Source organism: Monodon monoceros, unplaced genomic scaffold (assembly GCF_005190385.1).
Source record: "Monodon monoceros isolate NGI ecotype Baffin Bay Population unplaced genomic scaffold, NGI_Narwhal_1 Super_Scaffold_15, whole genome shotgun sequence".
In the NCBI taxonomy this organism is placed as follows: Eukaryota; Metazoa; Chordata; class Mammalia; order Artiodactyla; family Monodontidae; genus Monodon; species Monodon monoceros.
The window spans coordinates 57,469,716-57,483,181 of record NW_021703771.1 but is presented as its reverse complement, the minus strand read 5'-3'; the positions used below and the strand labels follow the sequence as shown (position 1 = coordinate 57,483,181).

Genomic DNA, 13,466 nt, shown 5'->3' with positions numbered 1-13,466 from the left:
ATACCTTCTGTCATTAACCTCCCTTCTGAAGAATTTGAGAATATCTCACAGTTGTGGTTAACTGCAACTGTTACATACTTAAGCCTTAGGTTTTGAAGTTTCTGGAATGAAGTTTAGGAAGGCTGATTTTTTTTTTTTTTTTTCTTAATTTTTTTTGGTTGGAAGCCAGTAAGAATGAACTAGAGAAGTGGTTAGTGGTTTTCATCTTGGGTGCAGACGTATTTGTATAAGAGTATTTTGTTGATGTTGCTATAGAAACGTAGTCAAAACTCCAGCTTGGAAAGCATCACAAATAAAGTATTGATTTGGTTACTTGAATTGTTTTTCTTATGTTGGGGTTATACCTAATTGATTTCAAAAGGTCTTTGACTTTTTTATTCTTAGCTGTCACAAATATCCAGATATCAAAAGTTCAAGTCAGTATTGAGAATATTAACACTAATCATCTAAATTTTTTTGGTCACTGCTACTCCTTAGAGATTTGGGGAAAAAATTCTGTTAAGGCAAATCCAAATTTCCTGTTTGTGATGGTGATGGGTTGTAATTAAAAAAATGTGTATATCCTTGTATTATAGGATAGTTTTGGTTCAGTTGGGGATTTTTCTTAATGGAAACCATATATAGATACTTTTTTCAAGCTTTATTTATATTTTCTTTTATAAATTTATTATGAAGTTGTACTTGCATGTTGTCTATTTTAGCTTTTTAATAAAGCTACAATTTTGGATCAGGAGAAAGTGATTCTACTAAGCAGTTTGTAGGGGAAAATAGCTCTGCTTCTGGCTTTCATAGACTCTCTTGCTCAAAGGAAGGACTGCTATTGAGTCAGTTATAACTGCAGTGGAAGATGTCTTGCAGCTGTGCCTTTTTGGTTTTGTTCCAGAGATAGTATTTGTGTGTACTGTCAGAATGTCTTAAAGACCCACCCTGGAAAGGATTCAACTCTATAAAAGGAGTTTTGTTTTATAAGCTTTCACATATTCTTATGGGGTTCTGGTGGTGACCGTGGTCTTTATTGTCTTGTCTTTTAAACTGACATCTTATTGAGACATAGGCTTCACAGTTTGAGAATAGGAATTACAGTTATAGTTATTGTATCTTGTAAAATAGATTTAGCCAAGCCCTTGGCACATGCTATAATTAAAGCAAAACAAAATACCCCCCTCCAAACCTTGTGATTTCAGTGACTTATTTTTTAGCTTCTTTTTCTGCCTCTATACAGAAGATATGAAGATAGCACTCATTTTATTATATTCTTGGTAATTTAATAGATGTTGATTTACAAATCAGTTTATATATTAGAAGATAGCAGATTATGTGGGGCACGCCAAGGTTTGAAATGTTTACAATGCCAATAACTTTTCATGTTGAAAATTGTACAGTTTAACCCATCTTGAATCCTATGTTGACATGAATGCTAAGAGAATTATTACTGAATGTATTTTAGGAGATTGACTATATTTTCTCTTGTCTGTTTTATTTTCCCCCTCTTTTAAATGCTCCAAAGTTATCAAAGTTATTTGGGATGGAGAATAGGACTCCAGGTGCACTGCTGTCTTTCTAGCTTTCTTAAACCTCTTCCTCTTCCAGCCCATGTATATTTCCAGTTACCTTCTCTTTGGTCTCTAGGCTAGAGGTGTCCCCGCTGCTGTCCAAGACTAAACTCTTCTCTCGAGGTTTTGATCGTTTTTCTTTCTCTTCTAAACTACCTGACGTTCATTTTCCTTTTTCTCCTTTGTATCTTAAACCTCTCCCTACTTTGTCTTTCCTACCAAAAGCCTGCACCAAACAAAACAACCAGAACATCTCTGGCACATATATATCTTCCCGCAACCTGAACTACTTCTTCTTTTTTTAAAAATTATCTACACAGTATTCTTTTTTTAAAAATAATTCTTTATTTCTTTATTTATTTTTGGCTGTGTTGGGTCTTCGTTTCTGTGCGAGGGCTTTCTCTAGTTGCGGCAAGCGGGGGCCCCTCTTCATCGCGGTGCGCGGGCCTCTCACTATCGTGGCCTCTCTTGTTGCGGAGCACAGGCTCCAGATGCGCAGGCTCAGTAGTTGTGGCTCACGGGCCTAGTTGCTCCGCGGCATGTGGGATCTTCCCAGACCAGCGCTCGAACCCGTGTCCCCTGCATCGGCAGGCGGACTCTCAACCACTGCGCCACCAGGGAAGCCCTGCAGTGCTTTTATCTTTCATGATTCTGTGCCCTTCACTTACTGTTCCAATGGTGAGGGGTGTGCTTCTACCGGCTTACAATCGGCCCAGTAAGCTCCCCCTTCTCCTTCAAGGTCAGCTCAAATGTCACCGCGGGATGTCAGCTCAAATGTCACCTCGTCAAGTCAGTTGTACTGTTGAAATGTTTATTCCTATATTTTAGCTCTTATTCTCTTTGGGATATAGTTATTTATTTAAATACTCTTGCGCTGCTGGAGCCAAGTTTTACACAGGTGTGTATTGTCAGCAGCTATCAGTAGTAGGCAAAGAGCAGTTCCTCATTGGATGAACAGATCTTAGCAAAACCTAGAAGTACAGAATTCAAGATCTCATAGGCACAGGTAATGGTGAATACTCTAGCTTAATGTTGTTTATTGTTTATGTTGTAAATATAAATGTTTTATCTTGGTTTATTGTTTTGGATGGGTAGGGGCTGTGGCTTGAGAATGTATTAGCACTTGTGCTTAGGGTTTTCTTTCATAATCCAAGTTCGGAGGGCTAAGTTTTAAAGATGAAGCTACGGAAAGAAAGGAGTGGAGCTACGGTTTCAAATTATGGAGCTAATAAAGGTGTGGAGGGTTGGAAGTACACTGGATTCTCAGACAAGTGCCCAAACCATGTAGATGGCAGATATCAGGCTGAAGGTTGGCTATGATGCAGGTGAAGTGAGGAGGAGACCCCTAGATGGGGTTGTACCTCCCTAGGGCATGACGTGTAGCTGTGCACTGCATGTTGCATACACCTTAACATTTCCCCGGCTTGTCTCAAGTGCTCAACTTTCTACAATATGTTTTTGAAAAGAACTTGTGTTGACAGGTTTGATGTTTATGTGGTTCTAGTAGGGAGTGTTGGAAATCGTAGTGGCCATTTTAAAGGGAAAGAAAGAAAAGGAGGGAAATGATGGAGGGTAGATTAGGGTGGGGGAACAGTTTTCCTTCTACAAGTTGAGTAAAAAACCTAAATAAATGGTTGAAGATGACTATAGGTTAATATTTGACTTTTAAGAAATGTAATGATATATTCAACCATTTTGAGGAGAAAGCCTAGATGAATGTTTTTGATGATTGAAATTCTGTGTTTAATAGTAATTTGCATTCATTTAGCATTTTGCACTTTACCGGTAGCTATCGTGGTGGCTATCCTGTGATGCTCACAAGAATCCCATTATATAGGCAGGTTATCTCCTGGTACCTTCATTTTACAGACTTCGTTAGCTACGTGACAAAATGGAGACACGTCCAGACTGTTGGAGCATGAATTTAATGTTGCTGCAGATTGGGAAGAGTAAATAATTTCTCGGCAATGATCTCTTTATTTCGGAAACATAATTTTGGGGGGAGTGGGAAGGTGTAGGATTTTTCTTGGGTCTAGAGGGTGGGGCAGAGTTGGGGAGCTTTTGGGGTCTGCTGGATGTCTAGCATCAGGGCTCTCAGTTTCTTCTGGGCCTTGGACAGCCATAAAGGGTCTCTATTGCTGGTTGTCTCCTCAACAGTGTCTCGTCCCTTTCCTTCACATCCGGGCAGGGCAGCCTGCAGTAGGGAAAGGCAATGGAATTATTAGGCAGAATCTGATATCTCCTCTGGGTTCTGCTCCTGACTTACTGTGTAACCTGGACAAGTAACCTAACTTCTGGGTTTCAGGTTCCCTGTGTATGAAAGGCAAGAACTAGAGGTACATAAATGCTGAGATCTCTTTTGGTTCTATATTTCTTTATTCTATAAGAACCCCATTTTGCTCAGTCCTATGTAGGGTGTTGCACAGGTGCTAGTATGATTTTGTTTCTGCTTTGCATGTGATGGGCTTTGTGATAAGTACGTTTATTTTTTAATCCGTAAGGCAAGGAGGGTCATTACCATGTTATTAGCAGTAGCATTTGTTCATCTCAAATGAGAGACGAATGAGCCTAAACATTGTAATCCTGTAATGCCTTCCTTGTCCTCCCCAAGGGAGTTGTCCACTTTGCTGTGTCTTTCCTGTACCTCTGTTATAGCCCTTATCACATGTGGTATAATTATTTGTTTATATATCTGTCTTCCCTGCTAGACTGTGAATTCCCTGAGGGCTGGTGTGGGGAAGAACTTTCCAGTCCTAAGGGCATAGACCAGTGTCTGGGGTGAAGGAGGAACTCAGCAAATGTTTCTTAGATGTAAGTGGAATGAAAATAATACGTTTTAAAGTAAATGCTGGATTACTGTACTGGTCTGAATGTGTAATTCTAATAGTGATGCTTTTGAGTTTTGAAGTTAAAAAAAAGGGGGGGTGGATTAATTATTGCTTTGTCCTAACACTTTTTAGATGGTTTCAAAACATTAACTTTTTGTTTAGAGATTCCCAACCACCATCCCTTTATTCTTTTTCTTCCCTCCTGTACCTGTTCCTGCTCTCTCTCCAAACCCCCTGTAAAAATCTGGGGTCATACAGAACTTTTCTTTCCCAGAGTCTCATAAATCTGTAATACTTTCTAATGTTACATTTTACAAAATGTGGTAGGAAAGAGACTTTGTGAATGGCTCATGTGCAGTTGTGCAAATTATTCTGGGTTCAGAGCTTGAGAGAAGTTAAACCGCGCTGGTGCGTGGTCAAAAGATAACTTCGGCATAGAAGCCGTGGAAGTAGTGTAGTGGTTGTTTTGTTTTTTGTTTGGTTTGTTTTTTTCTCTTTTGTTGACACCAGATAGCAGTGATCCTACGAAACGTGGACTGTTAGAAAATTCTGTAGACCAGTTGAAGTTCATCCAGATTGAGAGAGTCGTAAAACTTTTCTCCATGTTTATTCAGGAAGGATAGTCTTGCATGATGATTGGTATATAGGAAGACTGGATTCTCTGTAAAATCATTAGAGTCAAAAGCAGAGGGGTGTTTGTTCGTTTTCTGCAGTACTTTTTAGGTTATTTTAGGGTTATGCCAGAACGTTGCGTTTGCTTTTTTTCTGGCTTGACAGATGATTGCTTCTCACATGGAGGCTGGATGAATAGAGGTGGGAGACTGAAAGGAACCATCTTCCTCATTGTCTTTCTGTGACACTGAGAACTTTATTTTCTGCACAGAGTTTGTGTCCCTTATGGTTTTGGAGCTTTGAGTGACCATCAGGTTATTCCATCCTCCACATCTTATTCAGTTCCATTCCTTTTCCTCCAAGACAGGAAGTAGGACATATATATATATATTTACTTATTTATTTGGCTGTGCTGGGTCTTACTTGTGGCACGTGGGATCTTCATTGCTGTGTGCGGGCTCTTTTAGTTGCCGCATGCAGGATCTAGTTCCCTGACCAGGGATCGAAGCCGGGCCCCCTACCTTGGGAGCGCAGAGTCTTAACCACTGGACCACCAGGGAAGTCCCAGGACACTTTTAAAAAGTCAAGAAATTATGATACTGGGTTTGATTCTATTTACACATCAAACTCACATATACAAATATAGGAAACCCCTCCTCCCCCCCTGCTCCCAGCCAACTCCCTTGAATACTTAAAAAATAATATTCTGAGGATAAACGTCTAGTTCCCCTTTTTAATGGAGCAACAAAACAGTGTCAAAACGAGGCTATTTAGGACCTTTCTAAGACAGATGTAATGGATACACGTTCATATGAACGATTTTTTTATATTTAGACATTTGTGGATGTTTTAGCATAAGTATTTTACGTACTTTAACATGTTTAAAATCTTATTGGAAATAATTTAAATGACACTGGACCTCGTTTGTATTCAGTAACTTCTCTGCCAGTAACCCACTGAGTAACCTTATTTATAAGTTATTTCACTTCTTTGGGTTTAATTTACTCATTTGGAAAGCAAGGGTGTTGAAATTGAGGTAATGCAGCATTGGTGGAAAAGTGCATTGGCTTTGGAAGGTAACTATGCTCCCCACTATACCACCAGCGCCACTAGTGTTGGCTTTGAGGCAGAGCAAATTGGTGTAAATTCTGGCTCTACCACTTATTGGGTATATGAGTTTGGAAACTCATTTAAATTCTCTGGGTTCTCTTTTATCCACTGTATTAATGGTTTGTTCTTTTTCCAAAACATAGAGCCACAGAACTCACCTTCTGTCTTAATTCTCTTAACCTTTGTTCGAACCATGAGATTCTGATGTCTTATGGGCAGGATTGAAGCCAGCAGAAGACCTTGAGCAGTAGCATTGGGTTCTATAAGAAAGTAGCTGCCTTAGTCAGCTTGGGCTTCCATAACCAAAGGCCATATACTCTCTTGCTTAAACAGCAAGTCTATTTCTCATGCTCTGGCGGCTGGAGGTCCAAGATCAAAGCGCCAGCTTGGTCAGTTTCTGGTGAGGACCCCCTTCTTGGCTTGTAGGTGGTTGCCTGATCTCTGTGTCCTCACATGGCAAGATGAGAGAAAGCGAGAGAGAACGAGCAAGCTGTCTGGTGTCCCTTCTTAGGCGACTAATTCCATCACGATGACCCTACCCTTATGGCCTCATCTAAATCTAATTATCTCTCGAAGGTCCCATCTCCAGATACTATCACTTTGAGGGTTAGTGCTTCAATACATGAATTTTGGGGGGGGGATGCAGTTCAGTCGATGGAAGTAGGGGAGTTAGGAAGGCAGGAGGCACAGGGGTGATGAGAGATGCCTGGGACAGATTGTAGAGATCTACCAATGTCAGCTCCACTGGATCCAGTGCTCATGTCAGTAGTTCTGAGACTTCTGCATTCTATGGAGCAATACATTTTAGAAAAAGGTTTGGAGCCAGTATTTTTTCAAGTGAGCATATTGAAGTAAATCTGCCACTCTACTGCAGTTTTTATTGAAAAAATACAGCATTTAAACAATGTAGGAGGAATACAGTCTGAATAAAAGATGCTTTGAATTGAATAAAATTGGCTCTACTAAAAAACTCACCAAATTGCCCTTTTGTGAACCAGTGAAAACTTTGTGGTGGGTGGATAGTGAAGTTTACTTCCATTATATAGAATGTCTTTTTCTTTTTCTTTTTAATTTAAGTTTGTTTGTTCATTTTGACAGAGGTTAATCTCTTCAGAGCTGCTACTGAAACATATTTTCATTAAGTTCCTGTAAAGCAAACCTTACCTTTTCTCTAGGAGCGATATCTTGTTTATTTAAGTATCTAATGTGTTTTATTCGTAATAAAAAACATCTTTCTTTTTTTTTTTTTAAGACTATGGTAGGTTAATGTGAACATATAATACTCATTGACTTAAGAATTGCTTGTTTGGGGAGCAGTATGGTACAGTAGCAGGGTCAAGTTATACAAATGTATACGTGGATCCAGCCATAAAGGGTCTGACTATCTTGGTCCTGATTTGTTAATGTAAATATCTATTCTGGGGGAAAAAACAAGCAGAATTTAAATTGCGGAAATGTAAAGGGGGGGGTGTGTTGGTATTGTAGAGTAAAGGAAGATAGGTTGTTTTTCAGATCTCTCTGACCTGAATCTTAAAATAAATATTTTCCTTTAGTGACTTTAAATTTTTGCTTCCATATGTAGTTGTATTCTTATGACAAATGGATGTAGGATTACCTTTTGTATCCATCATTGCTCAGTTTAGGATGACAGTATAATAATAAAACAGGAACTTATCAACTTTGTAACTATATGATGATACCTATAAATCTAGATTAAAATGAGCCTCCATTTACATACTGTGTGTGAATAAGCAAATAATTTTACAAATGAATCAAAATCCAGTTTTCAGTATTTAAAAATGAAATATCTATATATTTGAGTGGTTTTTCAATACCAAAAAATATATATCAGTTTATAAATAAAGCTGATTAGACTATATGTGGTACACATGTATCAGTACTTTTGGTGTCTATGGGTGGATTAAAATGACACGAAATAAAAACAAAGTTGAGGGGTGCAAACCCAAAGCAATGTAAACACGATACAAAAAAATGAGGAAAGAATTCCTAGCAGTAGTAGAATAGTAAGCAGTTATAATCACAGGATTACAGTTGTACCATTAAAACTATTCTTTATGTAAAATGTTCTTCCTTTAGCGGGTAGAACCGGCAGCAGGAGGATGACTGTTTCTTTGACCCATGTGGATTTTCTAGCTGAGGAATGAAGTAACTTGGAACCTAGCTGGGCTTTTCTACTGAGCATGCCCTTTTCCAGCAGGGTCTGGCCTGGGTGGGGCCGGTCTTGCTCATTAAGCTGTTGGAAGCTGGATTTCCATCAGCTTTCCAGTCTTCTAATGACAGGGAACAGCAGACAACGGGCTCGATGTACTTTTTTTAAAAGCTGAGTATGTATTTGAAGGGGGAGATTTTTAGGAAATTTCTGTTGTAGCAGTTAGGTTTGGTGATACATGCTTGTTTGTTTTTGCTTTTGCAGAAAGTTTGCCTTTGGGACTATCAGTATCTAGGAGACTGAAAATTTGGATAATACTAATGTACAGAGTAGATGGAATCTGATTATGTGTACTATCTGGCAAGGGAATATATTCAGTTATATTTGAACCAAGCACTGTGAAACGTACGTATGTACTTTTAGACCATTTATTTGCAAAATTCAAATGTTGAATTTTGTTAGGTTATCTTTAACATAATTGCTTTTTTTGGTTTGACCTATGAGAATAATGAAGCCAGCTGGTTTTATATATTTGCCCTGCTGTTTCACAATTGATTTGTTCAGTGGTACAGTACACTATACGAAAGTTAATTATTCCTAAAGCACAGTGAGGACTATATGTAAGGTTAATAGTGTACAGTTATTTTTTTTTAACATGTTAAAGGATGATAGATTTCAATTTAATTAGCATGAAGATGAAGCATTTTATAAATTAACTCCTTTGATTAAAAAAATGTATTGTGGCTAGCAGAGATTTGAATTTGTTTTTAGAATCTGCAGATTAGTGGCCATTAAGAACTATCAAGAATTGTATATTGTTTTAATGCTGTCGCAGCCTAAGTAAATATTAATTGAATAATAGGTATCAACATCTTTTACTGAATATTTAATCTGTTGTCACATTGAAGAAATGTGAAAACTCATCGTGTTGCCCAGATTCAAGCATCCAGACTTAGAAAAAATTGTCTTCATGCTTTTTCTTGATATACTTTACCAGTCTAACAACCTTCCTTCAAAAAGAACCTTGCTTTGATGCTACTTTCTAACAAAGTGAAAAGCAGTACTACTGTGATGGCCAGATGACCTCTGTAAGTTCCTTCTTTATTGTTGACACTGCAGGGAATGTTTTTATAAGACTGAGGTAATTACCTAGTATTTTTTTTGGGGGGTGCATGTATCCTTGTGAAGTTTAAGTTTTCTATTTTTAGGTTCAACAAAGAATTGTCTTTTCAAATTATTGGCAACTTGGGTGAGGGAATAGATGACTGTGGAGTTGATGCTGATGATCTGGACAGCCATTCATAGGACCCGCACCTCCCCTGTGGACCATCTCCTTTGGAGTGTTCCATTGCACGTTGTATGGTATATTGATGACCTATAGTTTAACGTCATAGCTGGATCACAAAGTTGGAAAGGGAAATTTTAAACTTTGACATTTTGTTGGCTTGAAATTCTTGGTGGATTCCAAGGGTTGAATGCTTGGCATATTCTCCAGCAGACTCCTCCACCAAATCACGTTTACAGATGTTGAATTTTGAGAATCTTACCTCCAAAGAAACAAATATATTTAGCCAAAGTAAAAACTTGTCCTGGCCAGCCCCACCTAAAAAATAGTTATTTGAAGCTTTTGCTGAGTAGTTTTGAACTAAACCAATGCTCACAGTAGAACTACTTGGGGGAAAAAAGTTTTTAAGCATTCCAAATGGCATGTCTGTAATTGCATTGTAGTTACAGCTTTTCCCGCCTGGTGAACGTTGCTTTTATCATACCAGGCTTGTAGGGTCCACATGCTAACAGTCCATGGCACCTTCTGCTGACCGACTGGAAGACTGGCGTCAACACTGGGATCTGCTTACCTAAGCGAGAAAAATCGTTCAGTTTATAGTCTCATATTTTAAAAATACATGCTATGCGTTGACATAACTCTTTGGCAGTGCTGTAAATATTGTAAAATGGCAGAAGAGCTAATGACCAAAACTTAAAAAGTGAATTCTATATTTGACAAGGTTTAGATATTTACGCCTGTCAACTGCAGCATTCCAAAGCTTATGGAGAAGAGGATTTGAAAGCGCGAGATCAGTGTAGGCTCCAGCCTGGTGGCCTTGTCATAGTGTGGGGAGTTGATTGAGTCTGACAGGCTTTTGTCTTATGACCTATTAAAGTGCAGCGTCTGCAGCCTGTGCATTTATCCTGTGCAGTTAACCTTGGTGGATTTGTCATTAGCTTATTTGGGAAAAGCCTGCTGAACCGCTGTCATTTTTTAGCTAAAGAATTTAGAGTTCGATTCATAGAAAAATAGTATTAGACTGGTTGTAGATTACCACTTAATACTAAGTGAGTTTACGTTGTAGATTACCACTTAATACTAAGTGAGTTTACCGATGGGGCTGAGTAGGGATCCCATGCAGAAGGTAGTTGTGGGATGAACTGAGACAAAGTATACTCCCTGGTATCTGTAACCACCAGGAGGGAATTTTGGTGGTGTTTTTGCTCTGTTTTGAGCCTGGTTATGTCATTATCAGAAGAAACTGCACATAAGTGTATTTTTCTTCTCTCTAGAATGTTCTATGTAATGATGGTGGTCCAAAGAAATGCTCCCCGAACACTAGAAACATCACAAAAGACATCGAGAAGCCACCGGATGCATAACAACAGTGCACTGGGAACATGCATTTACTCATCTGCACAGAAGATTCCCCCCTTCATGGGCGCAGAGGAGCAGATGCTGGGCAGGGAAGGGGTGTAGACAGGAAACATGACATCCTTGGGCTGGTCAAGCCAATTTTATTCCTGCCTTTCCCTATAAGTGAGGAAACTGCTGACCAAGATTGGAGATGTTTGTGTGTGACCAGCCTAGGAATTTAGTAAGAATCTTCCCATTCTGTTTTACCCTCCTTTGAAAACATTTCCTCAACTTTCAGAGAAATCTGTTTCCAAGTTCCCTGTTCCAACCCCTCCAGCAGAGAATTTAGGAATAATCTTTTTGGCCTACCTGTGTAGGCACCAGTATTATTGTTAGCAAAAGACAGCTTTTTGTTTTAACTCCACTCTGAGGAGAAGAAGGATGAAAAGCTAGCAAGGTTTCCTAAGGAACTATTAGGAAAAACTATAAGTTGTTTTTTTAATAGATACTTGATATACTTCTTAAAAGGTGTCTGGCTGCTCTAAAAGCTTAGGTTTTGAGTTTGTCCCACTTTGGAGAGCAGTCTGTACAGGGTAAGAGGTGGGTTTGTGAAGTATGCTGAATCGGAGGTTAGCAGAAATCGGTTTCTTTGAGGATCTAGAGATAATCTTAAACGTCATATACCAGGAAATGAGTTTTATTTTAGGTTATCTTAATGCTGCTGCTAAGCCGGAATAGACTGGAAGGCTTTTGCACCCAGACTGTTCTGAGGCCAGAACTATGTGACAGGGCAAGGTGACACCGTCACTTGTGGCAGTGTGGCATTCGGGTTGTCTCCAAGGAAGCTGACCACTTGTGCTGGGTTCACTTAATGCGTAAGATATTTTAATGCGTAAGTATTGCCTTCCTACTAAAGTGTTTATGTGCTTCAGTTTGTGCAGACTTCTGCTCAGTGAAAACTTTGTCTCCATATCTGCTCCTTTGTACCTCATCTACCCAGGGTCAACCGCCATTCCCCATAATCGCTGCTATTTTCTGTATGCATATACAGGCAAACATGTGCATGTGGGTTCACATATTTACACCTTCCACGCACTTTGCTTTCAACCCACAAGGTGTGGCATATCATATGTGCTATCTGAATCTTGCTTTCTATGCTTAACATGGTAACTTGGAGATATTTCTATAACAGGAGTAGAAACCTTCCTCTTTTTAATCCTTTATAGCTGCATAGTATTCTGTCGTATGAATGTAGCATAATGTCACTTGTTGATGGACATTGATCTTTTGCTGTTACAGGCAGTGTTATAGTGAATCATCCGTACATAATTTTACTCTTCTACTGGTAGCTCTCTGAGAATGCCTCTGTTGCCATAGTCTTGATCAATGATTACATAACTGAGCTTTTGGATTTTTCCATTCTGAATTTTTAGCTTGTATTTATTTTACTATGGGTGTGGTAAGCATCTTCTCATGGGTTCATGTGTCCCTTGTATTTCTTTTCTTCCTGTTAACTCTGTACTCATCCAGTAGCCACTTCTTTCCCTATTGCGGGGGGTTGGTCAGCCTAGCCGACTTAATTTGTTTTGGAGTTTTTGATGTTGAGGGAATTTATAATCAGTACTATTTTATTTGGCTTTTTATTCAGATTACTTAAGTTTTGCTAGACAGCAAACATGTTTCTAGCAAATACAATTGAGAGTGAGAATTAAGTGCTCCTTAAAAAGCATGATGCCTATTTGTATTTTATGAGTGTTTAACCAAGCTTTCCCATGTGTGACTTCCTGAAGAGGTGACAGTGGTAGTTTTAAAGAAAACCATGTCAGCTTTTCAAAACTAATTTCAAAATCTAAATTACCAAAATTTCTGAATCAGTGACAAGTGGTTTAAATATATGTTAATGCTAATATTGGTACCTCTGTCCCCCACTAGGCTGGGAGTGGGCTTCTTTCATCTGTATTGCTGATATCTGGTACATATGCTATGAAAGTCCTCAGAAAACATTTGTTTTGAAAGGAGGGGCTTAGATAGTGATATAACCCACATCCTGAAAGTGGGTAAGACTCATCAGGGGCTCAATTAGAACATGTTGCTTAGGATTGTAAACTACCAAATGGTAGTAATAGCTTATTGATTTTTGTTTTTCAGCAAATAATGAACTTTAAGGAATTATGCTAGGTTCTGGTTATACAACAGTGGAGTTGTTTGGGATTGGTGGCAGGATTGCCTAAAGTCTCTGGAGCTGGATGGCCTGGGTCTGGATCCTGCCTCTTCCATTTATCGGTTGTGTAGCTCTGCCCATGTTATTTATCCTCCTTTTACCTTCTTCATCTGCAACGTGGGAGTAATTTTAGTTCCTACCTCAGAGGGTTGTGAATTAAAGGAATTGCGACATGCAGAGTCTCTGGAATAGTGCTCAACCGATAGCTCATATTATCATTATTTATTATTTCTGTCCTTACTGTTGATTCTATCACTACCATTAGTGAAGAAACAGATACAGTCCCTTCTTTTATAGAATCCCTATATGATGACAGTGGCCTGCCATTTATTATGAATTTATTATGTGC

General features: G+C 38.8%; 1 protein-coding gene across 18 annotated transcripts in view; it reads left to right on the top strand.

Annotated features, from left to right (window-relative positions):
- Positions 1-13,466, top strand: part of EPB41L2 (erythrocyte membrane protein band 4.1 like 2) — a 268,070-nt gene that overhangs the window by 75,812 nt on the left and 178,792 nt on the right. Inside the window, exon 1 of one of the 18 annotated variants that reach the window (XM_029223490.1) lies at positions 8,608-8,678. The exons of 16 other annotated variants lie outside the window; for them this stretch is intronic. The gene's annotated coding sequence lies outside the window, so the exon portion shown is untranslated. Of the gene's footprint in view, positions 1-8,607; positions 8,679-11,613; positions 11,789-13,466 lie in introns of those variants that run through there. One more of the 18 variants, XM_029223489.1, reaches the window with a different exon arrangement.